This window comes from Mirounga leonina, unplaced genomic scaffold (assembly GCF_011800145.1).
Source record: "Mirounga leonina isolate KUSES-001 unplaced genomic scaffold, KU_Mleo_1.0 Mir_151, whole genome shotgun sequence".
Classification (NCBI taxonomy): Eukaryota; Metazoa; Chordata; class Mammalia; order Carnivora; family Phocidae; genus Mirounga; species Mirounga leonina.
The window spans coordinates 50,741,005-50,757,691 of NW_023270377.1; the positions used below are offsets into that span (position 1 = coordinate 50,741,005).

Here is a 16,687-nt window from a genome sequence, read left to right on the forward strand (position 1 = left end):
AGCTCCAGAGCTACTTGGACTCTTTTTCTTAGATACCTGCACAGTGGTCCTTTATAGCTTTACAGTCTCTTTCATTAAAATGGGTGTTTGATGATGAAGACACACTGCACTTCCTACATGATTATAAAGGAAAAGGAAAATAATAACTGCATAAATTGCCTTCAAAAATGCCCAAGTCACATAGAGCGTAACAAGGGACTGGGTATTGACTGTCTCCAGAATAATCCAGGCTGATCTTTCTCTCCCTAGTTTTAAGGAAACAGAAGCTGGGCATATGTAGTTTTAAGCTGCAAAACATTTATTCTCGGAAATTATATTTCCTAATAAAAGGGAACTGATGAAGAAAAAGGAAAGACTCTGGAAAATAATTGCATCAGCATGGTAGATGTATATACTACCCTGCAGCTCTCCCCAATGCCCCCCCTTTTATGAAGGAGAATGGTGAGGAAAAAAACCTAACACTATATAGGTATATTCATTCAGATAGGAATTTAGATTAAAGTAAAAGAGATTATTTTCTTCCCGAATGAAATAAAAATGTAAAGCTGATGGGTATAAGATAAAAACCACAGAATCTTGACCCTACAAATGGTCCCAGGCTTAGTAGGCTGAAGTATGGGAGATAGTGTGTGTACTCAGCATAGAGATTCTTCCCACCAGCCACACTTTACATTGTCCATATTGTCACCTTTGTCCATGAAGGACGCCAGCAAATACAGCACCCTCAGGAAAGCATAATGGGGGCTCATGGACATACCTCCAAGAGAAGAGATAAAGTCACCAGCATGGGACAGAACAGGCTCTCAGTTTCAGAACATTGCATTTTATGATTAAAAAGGGCTGGTGGCTAATAAAATTCAGTGATTATGACACATGATTTCCCCAACCGCACTTAAGGTAACACCGAGGTTACTCAAACCAAATATTTTAATGAATTCACAAAGACCAGAAGCCATTCCTAGATTTCCCAGCTGGAAGAGTTCTAAAATATAACTATTACATTCAGCTCAACTGAACAGTAAAGCAAAAACGCTTATTGCTCGTGACATTCCAGGGAACAGTTAGAATTGCTTTATGGCCTTCGGTAATGAGAGTGGACAGCAGTATAACAATACATAATAAGGTGAGTTTAGTTTTATGTCCTCAGAACAATCTGCTTTACCCTTATGGTTCAGTTCTTTAAACTGTTTCTGTTTGAAGTAATTACAAAAGATAGTTGGCAAGTGACAGTTATAACCACTGTAGCAAATGGACTTTGTTGTAGTGTTGTGGTCTACCCCTGAGTACTATTACCTTAGACTTCTAGGGCATTTATTGTAAGTGAGGATGTCACATGAAACAAATGCCTCCTGACTTACACTAGACTTAAAAGGATCTCCTTCAAGCAAGACCAGCTCAAGTTCGTGGCTGGTGATGTTTTCTGAAGGGTAGGATGTATAACCCTGGCTATGCTTGAGTTGCTATTAGGAGACACAAGAAAAAAAATGTATTTTCTTTTAATAGTTATATATATATTTGGAAATTATCACATGATAATTAATATAAAGACCACATCAAATCTATGATTTCATAGATATGACTGCTTAAGATGGTTATATTTTAAAAGTTTATATGGAAAAGGCAAAAGTTTTGATGTTGGTGTATAATGACTATGGCAGGTAGTCTCCAAGATGGCTCCGTGGGCCTCAATTCCTGGGATTCATGCCCGTGAATAATCCCCTCCCACACTGTATAGTACTGACACATAACCTATAGGCTCATTTAACCTAGAGGCTATTGTGGAAATCAAAGAGTGTGACTTCCAAGGCTAGGACAAAAGTCACTGAGGCTTCGGTTTGATCTTTAGTCCTTCATTCTGAGGGGACTCACCTGCCATGCCTTGAAGAACAAACCTATGAAGAGTCCCAAGTGCCGAAAAACTGAGGTCTCCTGCTCACAGCCAGCAATGAATGCTATCCTCTTGTTTACAGCCCTGAGAGTGAGCTAACATCTTTGACCACAGCTTCCTAAGGCATGAGGGGCCAGAACTACCTCAGCTGAGACCCTCTTGAATTTCTGACCCATAGAAACTGTGTGAGATAATACATGTTTACTGTTGTTTTAAGATGCTAAATTTGGGGGTAATTTGTTAAGCAGCATTAGCTAACCAGTAATAGATGAAGAATACCATGAGCAAGACTGGGAAACAATGATGGGGGATCCCATTTACCAGTGCTCCTATATAGCTCTGCTTTTCCTCCTCCTCTCCGAAACTTCCATTCCATGGAGCTGAACCATTAGATCTCAGTTCTAACGGAAAGTGCACCTCTTGCATCTGCTTTTGGCTGAGCCTGCACATGGCACCTCTTGTCTGACAAAGTGTTTACCATCACTTAGTCCTTCTGACAACAAGAGGGTTGTTACAGTCTTTTAATGAATGCAGACTCTGCAGCCAAGAGAAATGTAGCTGAGAAGTGGGATTGAGATCTACAATTCCCAATCCCAAATGGTAAGTGACTTGCTATTTCTCTTGTTCCTCCTGTTTCAGAAAGTTCTCAAAGCAGCTGTCGTCTCTCAGCTCTACCCTCATGTGCAATTTTACACTTTTCCAGGGCCCCTACCTAGGTCCGTGGTAAACTGAGAGTTACAAAGTTGCTATTTAATGCTTTTTTTCCCAACAAATTCAAAAATACATTTGAGATATTTTTCTTATTAACGTTTTCCTCATGTCAGCAGAAGCAGTATGTTTTAAAAAGTTCCTTGAGACATTCGTCCAGATTCTTACCTTTATTCAGAGGACTTGGTGGGAAGATTCCCATGATGCTGTCACTCCCTCAGAGTAGGGAGCAAAGAGCTAGTGGAAAGAGCACAGAGACAGAGTAAGGAGAATTCAGTTCATTTTCGACATTTACTCACATATTCTTATTCACTTTTTTCTATTTCCCAATTATTTTTGCCTCATCAATGGAAGTTTCTTATTAGGTCTTGGGTATGCATGTTGAAAAGTGATTTGGTTTCCACTGTGTTCTGCAATGTCAGCATTTCCATAATTACACACCACTATTGGCTGTCTCCCAGATGATTGCTAAAATTATATATCATGGGATTTAACTACAGGCCAGACCATGGTGTTTTTTAATCTTCACTAGAATTCCTTCCAAATAACTAAGGAGCTAATCATCCTTATTTTATCTATCTATTTATTTATTTTTTTTTTTTGGTCTCTAGTTTGGGCCTTTTTAAGCATCTCTCTTGCAACAGATTAGAAGTTCCTTTACCTTTTAAGTTTTCAAGCTGCTTTGGTTCATGGTTTGGGGGAAAAGGGAGAGGACTTACATTTCTCTGTAACTCCATGACAAAGGGCTCTGTGAGTCAGACTCACTAGTAATTTGCAGGATGTTCTGACCTACAAACACATTATTTGCCCCATAATAAACTTAGTAAAATACCAAATTTTGTGAATACCTAAATCCCGCACTATCACTTCTTGATTCTACCTCAGGAATCCTATTTTTTAGTATCCATATTGCAAGGAACCCAGATGAAAGCAAACGTTGGTAGAGATGCAAACTAAGTATACCAGGAAGACTAACTTCCAGTTCTGGCTCTAAATCTCTAACCATGACATGGGTGAGTCTCATCACTCTTCAGATGCCAGCCATTCCATCTATAAGATAGGAGGGTTGGAATACATGACCGAAGATCACTTCCAGCTCTACAGGCCAAAAACTCTGTAACTGTGATGGCACTCAAGACACCCACACTTCCTGTGGGCACATATTCTCCCAACCACTTTGTCCTGGTGTTCCTGCCCGCTGGTCCTACTCACTGGCTATTTTATTGTCATCAGGTAAGCCTGTTCCTTTTCTTTGCTCTGTCCTTTTTGTTTGATGTTTAATTCTTCATCTTTTTTATTTCTTTCTAAAGTCTCTACAAGGGAAAGGGGGCACAATAGAGATTTGCTATCTCTTGATATGAACTATGCTCTTCTAGATTCTTTAGAAAATAGATCTGAAAAAGGCTTTCCACAAAGTTGTCACCCAGTCACTCTTTATGTGCCTATCATTACTTTCTGGTATATTCTCTTTTAATTATTTGACTATTTATTGATTTTAGGTCTCCCCTCCCCAGAATGTACTTTCCATAAAACCTCCATCTATGTGCCATATTCTTGTTTCAGCCTGAGTTCCTAGGCCATTGATTAACAAAATAATAATTGGGGGTGTTTGTATCAGCTTATATGCTTAGTATGCTAAATTAGTTAATTGAGCCAGAATCCCTTTCAAGGAAATCTGGCTGCTGAGGAAAGGATACCCCCAAACACGTCAGAACTATTTAGAAATAGCAGCGGTTCAGAAAACACTTAATGTAGTCACATTAAATTATCCCCAGCGCAATATGAGGCAGAAAATCGAAAAGCAAGAAAACAAATCCTAGACAGAAAAGTGTGTAGTAAACCTTCTCTAAATAGTTCGTCACTGTGTGGCATGTGGTATGACTGGATAAACAAACCTAACAAGCAATTTGGGTTGGGGAATTCGGGTTGTAAATGTACTTTACATCTCTTTTCGTGGTCAGACACAAGGTAAAAATGGTAAGGGCACTATTTTTAGTGATCATGTCATCTCAGGTTATGGAAATTTCTCATTAGTTTGTGTTCCATAAAGATAGGCTTTATGAATCTAAACCTGATTTTGTCTCTTACGTAGGAGCTGTTTCTGAGAAATATTAAATGAAAGGGAGAGATAATAAATGAAATTCTAACTCCAGAGCTGGGTCATTGTTTGTTCCGTAGTCTTTGGGGGTCACTTTTGGCAAATTCTTCCCATATGATTGTCTAGAAGTTATCAGAATCTCTCCTCACATAAAGCTTCTTGAGGGGCTGACACAGTGTTGGCACAGCATGCACCTAACAGGTGAGCAAAGGCATCATTATGTCACTTGGAGCATATCCCGGCCCAGGGTGGGTCAGGCGAGAAAACCAATATAGGAGTCATGTGTAGGCACTACTTCATGCGGTACATAAATGACTCTAAAATATTGAAGAGAAATGCGAGTGGGAAAAAAATACTATTTGTGTGATGAAACAGACAAGATATATTTTGTGGTGGAGTCATACAGGAGAATATTTATATCCTCCGAGGTCCAGTTAAAGTCCTACCTCCTCAACAAAGCCTTTCCTGCTAGCTCAAATCATTTTCTTCTCTGTTTTCAATTATTTTTACTGTCTATTAGTGGCTCTTTTTTGCATTCTGTCATACATAAACTTATTGAACTTTTTCAAGTGTTAATAAACTGCTGAATAAACTCCTTGAGAGACAGTTACTCTGTCTTATCTTTATTTTTATCATCCTAGTATTGCTTGGTAGCTGGCTTGTGAAAAAGCACTCTAAGTTTAAATTGAACTAACAGGACAGAAGAGTAGTAACTCATCATTAATAGCTTTGTAACAATGATCGCAGAAGAGTTTACAAGCTGTATTTTTTCCTTTTATGAATACAATTGAACCAAAGTTGGAACTTTTTATCGGTCAAGGTCCAGGCAGAAAACAGAAGGCTCTCTCACAGAGATAATGGGAGAGATTTTGATGAAGGGAACATGTACAGAGGTGTGGCAGCATTAAGGACCAACAAGGAATGGTGAAACACCTCAGAGCAGCAACCATGGAAAGTCATTACCACTCCAAAGCCTGAATGGGCCAACGCATGGCAGTGATATTGAATCTGATGAGAGCTGAGTCGTGGGAAATGGACCACCTAATAGTTATGATTGTAGGTAGAGGAAGGTATTCACAATCAAAACACATTCTATCTCTCTTTCTCTCTTGCAGTCTTTTTATCTCCCTCGCCTTCCTCCCACCCTCCTCTCTCTGATCTCTACATAGTCCCGCCCACTGGATGAACCCAATGGGAAGTAAGAGGTTGAGAGAATTCAGATGATGTAGTCCATACAAGTTAGCCTGCTGGAGTGCAGATTACCATGAAGAAGAGCAGAGAATAGATCTGGAAGGACAAATGGAGGATAATCAGTATAAGACTCCTTCCTGTTTTCTTTGGATACTACTATTTGTAAACCTTGTTACTGTATACGACTCTCTACTTTTACCAAATAATGTAAGGATGGTCACCAGATGCAAAATAATTATCTATCACCAAATAGCTTTGTAAGCAATTGTATCATTTGTTTCATATGTGGCATTTTTTTTTTTCCTCAAAATCATCTTATATGGTTCCACTGGTTTTATGTTAGAGTTACTATATTTTAAACTATTAACAATAGTGAGAAATATAACTTACTCTTGTTTTATTTATTTATTTATTTTAATTTTATTGTTATGTTAATCACCATACATTACATCATTAGCTTTTGATGCAGTGTTCCATTATTCATTGTTTGGGTATAACACCCAGTGCTCCATTTAATACATGCCCTCTTTAATACCCATCACCGGGGTAACCCATCCACCTACCCCCCTTCCCTCTAGAACTCTCAGTTTGTTTTTCAGAGTCCATAGCTTACTCTTGTTTTAATGTGTGATTTTTAATGTTAATCTTTACTTCTTACTGAAATCTACAATTTATCTTCAATTGGTAGTATGTTCTTCAAGAGTATTTTGATACTTCACTTTTTCAAACCACAACTGCATACTTACTTTAATTATTTAAAACATAGAAAATACAAGTATTTTTAAGAAAAAAAACCCTCTTTATGAGAGACATGGAAGCGTTAATAGTACATTTTTTACTTGTGGGCAAACTTATTAACACAGTTTAGCTCCCAGAAACTAGCAAGAAACCACAACAGCCTTGAGAAAGAGGCTGAAGACGCACTCTATAAATAGATGCTATAAATCCAAAATACGAAAATAACTCCTAAAATGTTCCATAAGACCAAGGGTCCTTGACTTACCTTTATAGCACCCATTATCCACATGCTAAATAAGGCTTGAATTTTGACACTCTAGTTTCAGTGTAGATTTAACTTGTCCCCCAAAAGTCACATTTCCTATTTTAACTGATACGTTAAAATAATTCAAACATTTCTACATTGATATAATGATTGGCTATCACAATATTACACCTGCCTGTCATTATATCACCTGAATAGCTGATATAATGCTCTTTATTGGGTTGGGAAAGACTGAGAGAAGAGAAGATCTAGAGAGAAAAAAAAATTAAGGGCTTAGTTCTGAACTATTGAAACAAAGAGGCCTATGCAAGTCCCACAGGGTAATTGGATTTGGAGTTCACAGGAGAGGCCTGGACTGGAGATATGAACAGGGGAGCTGTCATTATGGAAGGTGCTTAAAGCCATGACCCTGAATCAGATCACCAGGGAGGAAGCAGAGTAAGGGACTGAGTATTGAAGAGCTCTTCATGAATTACAAGGCATTTGAAGAGAAAGGGAGTTTTCTAGATATTAAAACATATTTTTAAAATTGTAATGATTAAAGTGATATGATATTGAATTGCAATGGAGATCAATGATAAAGAGTCCAGAAAGGAACTCAAGTATATATGGGAGTTAATATATGATAAATGTAACATTTCCAATAGGTAGAGCAGGCATAGATTATTCAGTAGAACATAATCAGCATAAGAATCCTTTTCCATTTTCTTTGGTTATTACTATTTTAAAAACTTGTTGCTATTCTGACTACTTCAACAAACAAAACTAAAAAGCTAAAAAGCTAGAAAAATATTAGATCCTGTCTTTAATCCATGGGGAATTTATCTTGATGTAACTTATAAATGAATAAATTAGCATACAAGTAAAAAAATTGTAATTCTGGGGTAAGGAAGGTATATCTAAGCATGGCATATAAAATAGAAAACATATTTAAAAGTCAATAAAGAATGAATAACACAATAAAACAGTAAAAAAAACACTCTGGGAAAAAATATTTTCAACAAAAGTGACAAAGGGTTATCTTCTTAATATAGCATATGAAGAAGTTTTATAAATCACTATTAAACAAATGAATACATCCATAGAAACATAAAGGTTATGTTAAACAACAAAATAATCATTAAAAAATATAAATGGTAAATGTTGCAAACATTACAAAACAATGTTTGATACATTTAAGTATAAAAACAAGCTAAAACAATAGTGAAATACCATTTTTCATATCATCAGATAGGCAAAGATATTACTCAAAACATATATTACTAATGGAGGTCATGTTGGTGATATAGATCAATCCAAAGGCTGAGACAGGTATTTTTCCAAAAAGAGCAGCACCAATATATAACTCATGTCACATGTTTTTCTTATAAATGTGACATGAACACTCTCCCATCAAGAGGTGGGGTCTACGTCTCCTCCCCCTGAACCTGGGTGACCTTTGTAACTACTTCAACTAATGGAATGTGGCAGAAGTGATGTTGTATGATTTCTAAGGCTAGGTCATAAAACACAGTATGGTTTCAGCTCTCTCTCTCTCTCTCTCTCTCTCTCTCAACCAAGCCACCACCATGTGAAGAAGCTAGGCCCTTAGCCTGTGCCTAGCATCAAGCACCAGACAACTAGAAATGTGAGTCAATGACCAAGCCTTCAGATGACTGCAGGCCCTAGACTTCTGGTTTTCCAGCTGAGATCTAGACATCCTAGAGTACAGGCAGGCCATCCCTAGTGTATGAATTTCTCACCCACAGAAATCATAGGAGATAATAAATGATTATTGTTAGTTCAAGCCACAAAGTTTTGTTTTTTTGTTTTTTTTTGGGTTTTTTTTGCAATAACCTATAACAAATATACTGGCTTTTAGCATCATATGTCAAAAGCCAAGGCATATCTGTTGACTAATTTATTTTGAAGAATTACTTGGACAAGTGCACAAATATATATGTTTAGGAAAGTTGACTACACCTTCTAAATTTTCACTATTTCAAAGATAATATCAAACAACTGGGAACTACTTAAATAAATTATAATAGCCATATAATGGGATACTCTTCAACCATTCAAGATATGTAGTAAATCTTTATTTGACATAGGAGTTCTTCAATTTATATTATTAGGTAAAAAATTAGATTTCAAAATGTTTTAGTTACAGAATCCCATTCTTTTGGAAAAATTTTTCTCAATCTAGGCATAGAAAAGTCTCGAAGATATGCATCAAAATTATAATGGTACATATATTTTATAATCAAGTAAAACAAGTTATCTCTATTTTTAAATTGAAGTATAGCTGACATACAATGTTATATTACTTTTAGGGGGACAGCATAGTGATCTGACAATTCCATACATTACACTGTACTCATCACAGTAAGTGTAATTACCATTTGTCACCATACAACATTATTACAATATTATTGACTATATTTCCTATACTGTGCCTTTCATCTCCGTGACTTATTTATTTCATAATTGGAAGTTTGTACCTCTCAATCTCCTTCAACTATTTTGCTCATTTCCCTTAACCCCCTCCCCTCTGGCAACAACCAGTTTGTTCTGTTTATGATTGTTTCTTTTTGTTTGTTCACTTATTTCATTTTTTAGATTCCACATATAAATGAAATCACATAGTATTTGTCTTTGTCTATCAGACTTATTTCATTTAGCATGATAGCTTCTAGGTTCATTCATGTTATTGCAAATGGCAAGATCTCATTATTTTTTTGTGGCTGAGTAATATTCCATTACATATAATGGAATATTATATTATTACATATTACATATAATTGCTAGTAATATTCCATATATAACACATAATTGCTGAGTAATATTCCATATATATAATTCTTTATCCTTTCACCTATTGATGAACACTTATGTTGCTTCCATATCTTGGCTACTGTAAATAATGCTGCAATAAACATAGGGGTGCATAATCTTTTTGAATTAGTGTTTTCATCTTCTCCAGGTAAATACCCAGTAGTGGAATTACTAAATTGTATGGTATTTTTATATTTAATTTTTTTACAAACGTCCATACTGTTTTCCACAGTGGCTGCACCAATTTACATTCCCACCAACAGTGCAAGAGAGCTCCCTTTTCTCCACATCCTCACTGACACTAGTTACTTTTTATCTTTCGATACTAGTCATTCTGGCTGGGACGAAGTAATATCTCACTGTAGTTTTGATTTGTGCTTCCCTGGTGACTATGTTGAACATCTTTTCATGTGTCTGTTGGCCATCTGTATGTCTTCTTTGGAAAAATGTCTATTCATGCCCTCTGTTCATTTTTAAATTTGCTTTTTCTGGTGTTGAGTTGTATAAGTTTTTTTATATATTTTAGATATTAACCCCTTATCAGATATAACATTTACAAATATCTTTTCCCATTCAATAAGTTGCCTTTTTGTTTTGTTGATGATTTCCTTCACTGGACAAAAGCTTTTTATTTTGGTGTAGTCTCGATTTTTTATTTTTGCTTTTGCTCCCTTGCCTGAGGAGACATATCTAGAGAATATGTTGCTAAGACTGATGTCCAAAAGATTATACCTATGTTTTCTTTTAGGAAGAAAGAAATTCCTAAAAAATATTTTATTTTAGTTTTATGGTTTTGGGTCTCACATTTAGTTCTTTAATCCATGTTATTTTTGTGATAGAAGAAAATGGTCCAGTTTTATTATTTTATATGTAGATGTCCAGTTTTTCCAACACCACTTATTGAACAGACTCTCTTTTCCCCAATGTTATATTCTTGCTTCTTTTGTTGTAGATTAATTGACCATATAGGCATGGGTTTCTGTCTGGGCTCTCTATCCTATTCCACTGATCTGTGTCTATTTTGGCACCAGTACCATGCTGTTTTGATTATGATAGCTTTGCAGTATATCTTGAAATCTGGGATTGTGATACATCCAGCTTTGTTCTTCTTTCTCAAGATTACGTTGGCTATTCAGAGTCTTTTGTGATTCCATACAAATTTTAGTATTATTTGTTCTAGTTCTGTGAGAAATACTGTTGGTGTTTTGATAGGGACTGCACTGAATCTGTAGATCGCTTTGGGTGGTATGGTCACTTAACAATATTAATTCTTTCAATCCATGAGCATGGTATATCTTTCCATTTGTGTCACCTTTAATTTCTCTCATCAACATGTTATAGTTTTCAGAGTACAGGTCCTTCACCTCCTTGGTTAAACTTATTCCTAGGTATTTTATTCTTTTTGGTGCAATTGTAAATGGGATTGCTTTCTTAATTTCTCTTTCTGCTACTTTGTTAATTAGTGTATAGAAGTGCAACTTATTTCTATATATTAGTTTTGTATGCTGTAACTTTACTCAATTCATTTATTAGTTCTAACACTTTTTTGGTGGAATCATTAGTGTTTTCTATATGTAGTATCGTGTCATATTCTTTACCAATATAGATGCCTTTTATTTCTTTTTCTTGTCTGATTGCTGTGGCTAGGACTTCTAGTTCTATGTTGAATAAAAGTGACAACAGTGAACATCCCTGTCTTGTTCCTGATCTTAGAGAAAAAACTTTCAGTTTTTCACCATTGAGTATCATATTAGCTGTGGATTTTTCATATATGGCCTTTATTATGTCGAGATATGTTCCCACTAAATCACTTTGTTGAGGGTTTTTATTATGAATGGATGTTGAATTTTGTCAGATACTTTTCCTGCATCTATTGAGATGATCATATGCTTTTATCTCTCATTTCATCAATTTGATATATCACAGTGATTGATTTGTAGATATTGAGCCACTGTTACATCTCTGGAATAAATTCCACTTGATTGTGGTGAATGATCCTTTTAATGTATTGTTGAATTCAGTTTGCTAATATTTTTTTAAGGATTTTTGCACCTATGTTCATCAGGGATAATGGCCTATAGTTTTGTTTGTTTATTTTATTTATTTTTTTTTCCTGTAGTGTCTTTGTCTGGTTTTGGTATCAAGGTAATGCTGGCCTTGTAGAATGAATATGGAAACTTTTCTTCTCCTCTACTCTTTGGAATATTTTGAGGAGAATAGGTATTAACTTTTCTTTAAATGTTTGATAGAATTCACCTGCAACTCTTTCTGATCCTGGAATTTTGTTTTTTGGCAGTTTTTGATTACCAATTCAATTTTGTTACCAGTAATCAGTGTGTTAAGATTTTCTATTTCTTCCTGATTCAGTTTGGGAGATTTCATGTTTCTAGGAATTTATCCATTTCTTCTACATTGTCCAATTTGCTGGCATATATTTTTTCAGTACTCTCTTATAATCCTTTGTATTTCTGTGATGGTGTTATTACTTCTCTTTCATTTCTGATTTAATTTATTTGAGTTATCTCTTTTTTCTTGATGAGTGTGGCTAAAGCTTTCTCAATTTCGTTTATCTTTTCAAAGAACTAGCTCTTGGTTTCATTGATCTTTTCTATTGTTTTTTCAATCTCTATTTCATTTATTTCCTTTGTGATCTTTCTTACTTCTGTCCTTCTACTAAATTTGGGCTTTGTTTATTCTTCTTTTTCTAGTTTCTCCAAGTGTACAGTTAGGTGATTATTTGAGATTTTTCTTGTTTTTTGTTTTTTGTTTTTTGAGGTAGGCCTGTATCACTATAAACTTCCCTCTTAGAACTGCTTTCACTGAGTCCCAAAGATTTTGGACCATTGTGTTATCATTTTCATTTGTCTATAGGTATTTTTTTATTTCTTCTTTGAGTTCTTCATTGACCCATCAGTTGCCTAGTAATGTGTTGTTCAGCCTCCAAATGATTGTGGGGTTTTTTTAAATTGATTTTTAGTTTCATACCATTGCAATTGGAAAAGATGCTTGATATGATTTCAATTTTCTTAAATTTATGGAGACTTGCTTTGTGGTTTAACATGTGACCTACCCTGGAGAATGTTCCGCATGCACTTGAAAAGAATGTGTATACTGCTATTTTGGGATGGAATGTTCTGTATATATCTGTTATGTCCATCTGTTCTAATGTGTCATTCAAAGCCACTGTTTCCTTATTGATTTTTTGTCTGGATGATCTATCACTGATATAATTGGTGTTAAAGTCTCCAACTATTAGTGTATTATTATCAATCTCTCCCTTTATGTCTGTTAATTTTTGCTTTATGTATTTAGGTGCTCCTATGTTGGGTGCACAGGTATTTATAATTGTTATATTCTCTTGTTAATTCCTTTATCATTATGTGATGCCCTTCCTTGTCTCTTGTTACTGGCTTTGTTTTAAATAGTGCTTTTCTTTTTAAAGAGATGAGCTTCACATGTCATATTTTTAAAAAATTGCAAAATTCTGCCTTGTCCTTGCACTCTTCCTCCATCTCCTTCCCTATTCCTTCTCAAACAAGCAAATTCCCTTCATGTTCTTAAAGAATGTCTAGGAAGATGGGAATAATAGTGTATTTGAAGAATGTGCATAGATACTACCCTGAAAATAAATGTCAGTATATTATTATACATCAAAAAGACTCTGAATAATATTATTATGCCTATTTTTATAAATGAGGAAGATGTCTCAAAAACCCAAACTGGCTTATTCATTATCAGTCAGAAATTATTAGAAAACAAACTAGATATGTCAAATCCAAAATTTATAATCTTTGCACTCTATGGGGAGGTATCACAAAGTGTTTCAAATTTCTATCATGCCATACTAGGTATTATGTAAAGAGAATTATACAGTAATATTGTCATAGGCATTATGGTCTATGTAAATTAATATTCATTTTCTTCAGACAGACCTATGAATGTAAAAAAAGATAATGAATATTAGACATTGAATTTTACAAATAGATCATTATGGAGATGATACAATAAAAGATAAGTTAAGGTTAGTGTTCACCTTAAATCTGTTTTAATTATGTACAAGGTGAATTTATCTATTAGAAGACTATATCTATGTTGTTTGTTGAATATATTCTACCTACTTTCTACAGTCTAAAATAGTAAACATAAGGGGCTTATTTAAAATCTTAATAATATAGGACTGGTCCAAGGCATAACTGTGAATTCAGTAAAATTTGTTTTCAGCTTTCATTCGTATTTCCTTTATCCTTCAGACTTCATTACCTAGACATATGGACATGTGTCTATTTTCCCCACAGGAAGGTTGATTTTTGCCATAAAATTACTGTTAGTTAAAGTACATTGCCTGTCATTTCTATATCATATGTCTAGAAGTAATTAAAAATTTTTACAATTACACTTTTAAATTAGTTATCCTGTTTTATAGTGCTTGATTTCTCATCATGTTGCTTTAGGATGCTACATGGAAATAAGCCACTGAGACTTTTCATAAATACCTTGGTAACATTTTGCAAAATATTTTTAAGTTATGTGGAGGTGTTACATTGATTAGTAAAATGCCTAAGAAATTATCAGCTATAGCTCATATTCTATATAAAGGAGGTAACTGAAGCTCAGAGAATATCATTACCCAAGGATCAAAAACCAAAAAGTAATAGACCCAGAAATAGAAATGCAGTTTCCTAAATTTTAGTCTACTGCGTTTCCGCATGGCTCTATTTCCACTCTATGGCAACCCTACATCTGCTTAGTTGGATAAAGAAAACAAGTGACTACTTTTAGTCCTCCAGGATAGGATGTCTGCTGTCTATGGGATATTCAGAACACAGTGGTTGCTGGATTCTAATTAACAAGACAGTTCTAAATGTGTACTAAGGATGTGCCTCATGCTATAGGTTGCATCCAAAGCCATTGTTTAATTGAGTGGTTATGGCAATCTTCCTAAATCATTGCAAATTATTAAGCAGCATGTGGTACAATTGGGACCAGGAAGGCTCAGGTGTAATAAATGATTGTCCTTTAGAGAGTCATTTCTTCATAATAGGGAAGTAATTCATTAGGGAAATAAAAGAAACTTCAACTGTAGCAATTAAGCATATTGAAAAATATTTTATATAGAAAATCCTTTGCTTCTTGTCTGAACTAAAGCAGAAACCAACAACCCATTTCTGAAAAAGTTATCAAGACATGCAAATTCACTAAAAACAGAATTGTTCTTTGGCTCATTATTTACATTGTGGCATAAAAACAGCCATTATTTTCCAAGAAGAACGTTAAACTTCCATTTGAAGTGTTTTTATTTAATTCAGACTTTCATCTTTAAATGAAATACAAAAAACAAACAAGCAAACCTGAAAAACTCAAAGGAAAACCTAGAAAGTATGATATTATTGGTGCTTAGAGATATGTGATCTAAAACAAAAAGTTGAAAATCCAAGTAATTCATAAAGCAGAAGAATTTTAAAAATAAATATGGTATCAGGAATAAGACTATAATTACTACATCAAAGGTAATAAGCCAAGGACTATAATGTCAAGAATATAAGTCTACCTGGCTCTATGGTCACCCTTCAAGTCTCATGGCTTTAGTGAAACTGGTGATATCCTCACTTTTCCTTCTCTTCCTTTTCTTAAAACCTGCATACATGGTGTCTGTCATCTTCTAGTTTGCATATACAACTTTTGAAGCACGCTTTTCCTTTTTGACTGTATATTAATTTGTTTTTTTAATATTTTTTCTGGACAATAATTATAGATGGATATACCAATAATTCAAGTTGCATTTTTTTTTTGGTTATTCTATCACTTCAGCATTTTTCAACATTAGTGAATAAATTTCATTCAAATGCATTTTTGTTAACATTTGTTGGGTGAGAAATGATTTGAGGATACAGTATAATTTAAGGGAATCCCAAAATGGGTAATAATTTAAATCTCCAAAAGAAGAAGAAAGACTGAAAGTTTACATATTAGATGCTCACATTTTTTTTTTTAAGTCTAACATCTAACATCTGGGCATCATGATCAGGGATTTAATTAAGGCAAAATGAATGTCAAGAATTTCACATGGATTCCATTAATCAGATTTGCTATTACATCATTTGAATTGGAGTCCTTTATTTCCCCACTTCATAAATATTTCTTCAGGGACCTGCCTGTGGGTGAAAATAGGACATAGAGTTCACATTCCTTTGAAGAAATAGATGCAGAAAGGGGCATATGCCTGTGAGGCTCTCTACTGCATACTTAATGCATTGGACCAGGAGAAAGTAGGTTGTATTGAAATAGGCAAGTCTCACACTTTTCTTTAAATATGGACTTATTTTCTGAAAAATGTTTTGGGGTTGAAAAAAATTAATTATGGCATGAGTCCTGAAAAGATTTCTGTAAACTGGACAACTTCTAATATTTTTGAAACTCACTAATGACTGAGCCAGTAGGATGATAAATTCGATTCAAAGAGTATTTGAGGACCCGGATATTTATAGGGAATGGAGAAGGAAAGTCAGAATAAGATTGCTAGGTTAAATACAAAACGACATAATAGTCTACAGTCAGTACAATCATATTTTCTACCAGGAAGAATTAATTTGTATCTCTATCAAAATATATATAGATACAGATATTATATATATAAATTATATATATAAATATGGAACTTCACAGAGCCTGGGCCCTAATCAGTAGTTAATAGTTGAATAAACAAAGTTCCAATCCCCTAGATAATTAATCTTCGAGTGGTCCTGTGGATGGTACTTCAATGTAACATTGAAAGAACATGTAATCCTACTTTGTCTAATTCCTAAGTTTTGGATGAGTTTTCCTAACAACATTAATATTTAGAATGATGATATTATATGTCTGGCAGAGTCTATAAAGATCATGTTTATCAAAGGAAACAGACCTATAATTCATTAGTGGAGTTATGCATGGGAACCACTGAGCCATTAATTTGTGTTTTTTTAAGAAAAGAAACCTATAAAATCCC

The 16,687-nt window shown here is 34.5% G+C and overlaps 1 long non-coding RNA gene across 2 annotated transcripts in view; it reads right to left on the reverse strand.

Moving 5' to 3' along the window:
* Positions 1-1,760: 1,760 nt before the first annotated feature.
* Positions 1,761-16,687, reverse strand: part of LOC118012264 — a 217,446-nt gene continuing 202,519 nt past the window's right edge. For both annotated transcript variants that reach the window (XR_004679659.1, XR_004679658.1), the window contains one exon: positions 1,761-2,833. This is a non-coding gene — a long non-coding RNA (uncharacterized LOC118012264). The remainder of the gene's footprint in view (positions 2,834-16,687) is intronic.